The 5,645-nt window shown below is 36.4% G+C and overlaps 2 pseudogenes; both read left to right on the forward strand.

The window, feature by feature from the left end:
* The first annotated feature begins 289 nt into the window (after positions 1-289).
* On the forward strand, positions 290-1,249 carry LOC107844710 (annotated as a pseudogene).
* Positions 1,250-2,248: 999 nt separating this feature from the next.
* Positions 2,249-5,630, forward strand: LOC107845180 (annotated as a pseudogene).
* The last annotated feature ends 15 nt before the right edge of the window (positions 5,631-5,645 follow it).

Here is a 5,645-nt window from a genome sequence, read left to right on the forward strand (position 1 = left end):
CTGACCTCTTATTATTGTCTTGTTTCTGCAAATTATATCATAATCACTGCAAATGACAGCTAATAATTGTCAAAGTCTACATATGTGCTTGGACGGCCCTTCACAATATTTTTTTAAAGGACAAATTACTCACCAAAACTCATAGCACTCTTGCATGCATGAAGTCTTTTCTCTTTTCTATATATAAGGAGACTATCTTATCAATCACTTCATCCTTACTTTTGCTTCTGCTAGTTTGGGGCTGAGGCGTAGCAGTTGTTGTTTTGCTTCTCTTATTTAGTTCTTGAAAATGGCTAAGCACTTTCTCCTGCTGAATCTAGTAGCAGTACTTAGTTTCCGCTGTGTTGTGTTAGCTTTTGAGCCAAGTCCAATGCAAGATTTCTGTGTGGCCGATCCGGTTTTGCATGTCAATAAATCGCGATAAGATTTGCAGTTTCTTCTTATGTAGTCCCTCCCTTCCAATGTGGAATAGTTTGATTTAGCATGGAACTTAAGAAATAAATGAGAACTTCCAAAACTTGTGGCCTTATACATGCCATAATAGTTGTGTGGTTATAGACGTTCTCATCGACAGTAAACTGAGAAGTGTAAAGTTAATCGTTGCGAAATTTACAACATTTTTTTGGTGCGACTAAAAAGGAAAGTGTGTCATATAGACTAGAATGAAGCCAAATGAGTATTATATTAGGACTAGCAGATCAATAATTTAATGAATTTTCTCACTGTATTTTTTTCCCATTATTTCAGCTAAGGTAAATGGCTTAGCTTGCAAAGATCCCAAGTCTGTTAGTGCAGAGGACTTTTTCTTCAGTGGCCTACATTTGGCTGGAAACACATCTTTGGCTCTAAGGTCACTTCTGTTAATGTAGCTCAAGTTCCACGACCGAACATTCTTGGCATCTCATTGGCATGCATCGACTATGCACCGTGGGGAGCTACTGAAATACTCACAGTCCTTGAAGGTTCTCTTCAAGTTGGTTTTGTAACTTCAAATCCTAAAAATTGCCTTATTACTAAGGTCGTTTAAAAAGGCGATGTGTTTGTTTTTCCAATTGGCCTTGTTCACTACCAACGCAACGTGGGATATGGAAATGCTGTTGCAATTGCTGCTTTGAGTAACCAGAATCCTGGTGTTATAAGCATTGCTAATCCAGTTTTCGTATCAGAACCAGCTATAGAAACATATATTCTTGCCAAGGCTTTTCAAGTTGATGAAAGCGTAGCCTCTTTGATACAATCAAAACTTTAAGCAGCTATCAACTCTCAAACAGACCTATGTTGACAGCATTTGTTTTCTGTGTGTGATGTTTATTCATTCTTGGCTTAATTTGTTGCATGTATATATTTCCTTTCTTCTGATGGACACTTTGTAATTACTCTTAAGTATCAATGACTTCGAGTCTTAGAAGATCAAACAAGATTAAAGAAGAAAAAAGAAAATGAAGAGGGATTCCTGTTGAATAGATTTTTTGTATATTAAGAGGTATTTATAGATGCAATCATACCAACTACTTCTAAACTGATCAGTTGCCAAAGTACTCGAACTGTTAACTACTATTCTACTGGTAACTAACTTTTTAAGCTACTATTCTTCAACAACATTTTGAAAATATTCAGCACTTTCATGCAGGGATTCTAGCGTTTTAACACTTTGACCTTGAACGAGTTCTGGATGTCATTGCTGAAGTTGCTCAAGTGTTTGAAGAAGAGAAATTACAGCTGTATAAGCTGCCATCAACTTCACAAGATATTGAAAGAGACACTAAGACAGACATGATAATAAGAAACTAAAAATAAGGAGGTAACACAAAGATTTTTACGTGAAATATCCTTCACAAGATGAAAAGGATATCAATATAGAGAGGTTTGAACATAGTATTCGCAAGTATCGCGATATAAAGTTTCTCAACTCTCTAACTATTTTTTCACAAATTTTATTCCCACGACTTGTTGTACAACATCTTTTAATTAATTTCGAAACCTTTTCTTAGTGTTCATGACAAAATTATTTTACTTGACCAGAAAAAGGAAAGACAGAGTCAGAGGAGTAGGTGTAATGTAATAATCCTTCAATCCATTTTTACATTTGATTAATGTTTTGCTTTTATACATTCCCTTTCTTCTGATTGACAGTTTCTTCACTTAACTTAAAAGAATTATTATATCACATCTACTAGTCTGACTTTGTCTTTATTAATTAAATCAAATGATTTAGTCATTAACACTAAGCTAAGGCTTGGAAATTACTTAGAAGTTGTACAATATTCTGAGATCTAAGTTCAAATCTCTCTATATTGATATCCTTTTGATCTTGTGAAGGGTATTTCACCTGCAAATCATTGTGTTACCGCTTTCGATATCTTAATAGGTGATGGCGGCTTACACTGCTGTAATTTCTCTTCTTCAAACACTTGAGCAACTTCAGGAGAGACAACCTGTACTCATTCAAGGTCAAACTGCTAAAACACTAGAATCCCTTCATAATACTGCTGAATATTTTCAAAATTTTGTCGAAGAAGCTAGCAAGAGTAGGTTTGATCCTGAAAAAATCAAATCTATCGAGGAAATAATAAAATCTGCTGCTAGTGATGCAGAAGATGTTATTGAAATGTGCTGGACATGTGAAAATGCTTTTGAAAGTTCGCTAGCAAGAATTTGCGACCGGTTGTTGAAAGAATAAATACAATAAAGAATGAAATGATGGAGATTGTTTCTGATTTTAGCACAAGTAGTCGCAATGACCATCGATTTCTTGAATCTATGGGGGATTTCTTGATTGACAGTACTTCTTCTAGAACTAACCAGATGCTGCAAAATTTGGACGGTGATATCGTTCAAGGACTATATGAGGACTTGGAGATAATTGTTAGAAGATTGACAGAGCCGTTGTCCAATCTAGACATCATCACAATATCAGGCATGGGTGGCATCGGCAAAACAACACTTGCTAGAAAAGCTCATGATCATCTGAAAATCAGGCATCATTTTGACATTCGTGTTTGGATTACAATATCTCAAGTATATGGAAGTAGAAATGTTTTGTTAGAAGCTTTACATTGCATTTCGAAGCAAACAAATATTGAGATTGAAAAAGATTATGAAAAGAAGGAAGACAATGAATTAGCCGACCTGGTGTAGAAAATACTTAAGAGTCAGAGATACCTTGTTATAGTTGATGATATTTGGAGTACGGATGTTTGGGATAGCATAAGAGCAATATTTCCTGATTGCAACAATAGGAGTCGAATCTTATTGACTACTAGAGAAACAAAGGTTGCAATATATGCAAATCCTATTAACCGTCATGAGATGAACCCGTTGAATTTAGAAAACAGTTGGAAGTTACTTTGTGCTAAGGTGTTTGGACCAGAATATGATCATCCTCCTGAGTTGGAAGAAATTGGAAAGCAAATAGCAGAAAAATGCCAAGGACTACCCTTAAAATTTCAGTGATTGCGGGTCATCTCTCTAAAGTGGCCAGGACATTAGAAAGTTGGATGGATGTTTCCCGAACCATGGGTGAAATCATTGCTAGTCATCCAGATAAATGCTTAGGAGTGCTCGGTTTGAGTTACCACAACTTGCCTAATCACCTCAAACCTTTCTTTCTTTCTATCGGTAGTTTCCCGTAGGATTATCAGGTTGACTTGGAGATTGATTCAGTTATGGATCGCTGAAGGTTTTATAAGAAGTCCTGAAAGTGATAAAAGCTTGGAGGAAGTGGCAGAAGATTATTTGGAGGATCTTATTAGCAGAAACTTGATTATCGTTAACAAAAGGAGATTCAGCAGTCAGATAAAAGTATGTGGTATGCATGATCTACTGCGTGAATTCTGTTTAACTGAAGTCGAAATGACAAAGTTTATGCATGTTGAGCGAACTGATGTAGTCCTTACTCTTTCAACACAAAAGTACAATGGTCGTCGCTTCAGTTTCCAGATTAACAGTTATTCAGATGATAGGCGTTTCAAGTTATTACCCTCGGTTGCCAGGTCTATCTACTTATTTTCTAAAACTAATAATTTTGTAAGACCTGAAGTTTTCTCCCGTTTCCACCTTCTCAGGGTATTGGCCATTTTCGATGTAAATGAAAGTTTCCTTTCTATTCTTCCTGTAATTACAAAGTTATTTCATCTGAGATATCTACAAGTTCGATCTCTTGCAAAGCTTCCTGCATCAATCTCAGAGCTTCAGAATCTGCAAACTCTAATTTATGAGAGAAGTTATAATCATGCAACTTTACCAGAGAAGGTATGGACGATGAAGAACTTGAGGCATATACATACAAAGAAATCCTGTTATTTACCGAGCCCTGGAAGAAAAAGTATCTTATATAAGCATCTTGGGATGCCAAACTTAGTGGAACTTTCTAATCTCTATTTCACCAGTTGTACAAATGAAATCCTTTTTAGCATTCCCAATCTAAAAAGATTGATCGTCCATCATGACGACTTACCAAAACAGAGTTGGGTCAATCGCCCCGTTGACAAAACTCGAAGCATTGAAGTGCGTCAGTAATGCCTTTTTGTCTTGGACACCTCCGATCTCCATCAAGGAATCTTTTTTCCCAGCATCACTTAAGAGGTTGACTTTCTCTGGCTGGTTTGGTTTTCCTTGGGAAGATATTTCAACTCTTGTCAAGTTGCCAAATCTCGAAGAGCTCAAACTTAAAGATCGTGCAGCCATTGGTTATGTATGGAGATTGCGTGATGATGACATATTCGAAAGCCTAAAGTTGTTATTTCGGAAAGTACTTCTTACGAATTGGGTAGCGAGCAGTGATAACTTCCCAAGTCTAAAACACCTTGTTCTGAAGAAATGTGACAACCTTAAGGAAATTCCAATAGATTTTGGAGAAATTTGTACTTTGGAGTCGATTGAATTACATAATTGCAGCCCTTCTGCTGAGGATTCTGCAAGAAAGATTGAACAAGAACAAGAGGACATGGGTAACAATTGCCTTAAAGTCTACATCCATACATAACACTCAATGTGAGTTTTTCTAGATACAATTGCCCTAAAGTCTACATCCATACATAACACTCAATGTGAGTTTTTTTAAATTTCTCCAGAAACAAAGAGTTAATGATCAACACCGCACCTGAACTATCACCTTTCTGCGAGTTTTACACTGCAACTATCAACTCTTCTGTTTTCCTACCTGAACTATCACCATCTACTCAGTTAGGTGTTTTTTAATATATAGATGATGATAGTTCAAGTAGGAAAGAGAATAACCGATAGTTGAGGTGTGAAACTTGTGAAAAAGTGTGTTTAGATAAGTTTTTGATCGTCATCTCGAAAAATAAAAAAATTTCATTAGTAACATTATTAATTACTCCGTCTTCAGTAAGGACAGGATGGCCTAATGGGGCTTCACAACTGTTTCACAATGTTTCTAATTCAAGCAGGATCCTGAGTCCATACATCATCTCTTCTTTAAATGTCCGGGGCAACATGGAGTAAGCAATTGGTTTGTCAAGGGACATCTAGAGGTTGTCTGGAGTGGAAGGAAGAACTTGATTAGGCTTTGCAAAGGAGCTGAAGTATATGGCATGGTGTTAGCAGCTGCAGTATATCAAATCTGGCATGAGAGAAACCAAATCATTTTTAAGACCAAAGCTAGACCACCACAAATCATGGTT

This window comes from Capsicum annuum, unplaced genomic scaffold (genome assembly GCF_002878395.1).
Source record: "Capsicum annuum cultivar UCD-10X-F1 unplaced genomic scaffold, UCD10Xv1.1 ctg77764, whole genome shotgun sequence".
NCBI lineage: Eukaryota > Viridiplantae > Streptophyta > Magnoliopsida > Solanales > Solanaceae > Capsicum > Capsicum annuum.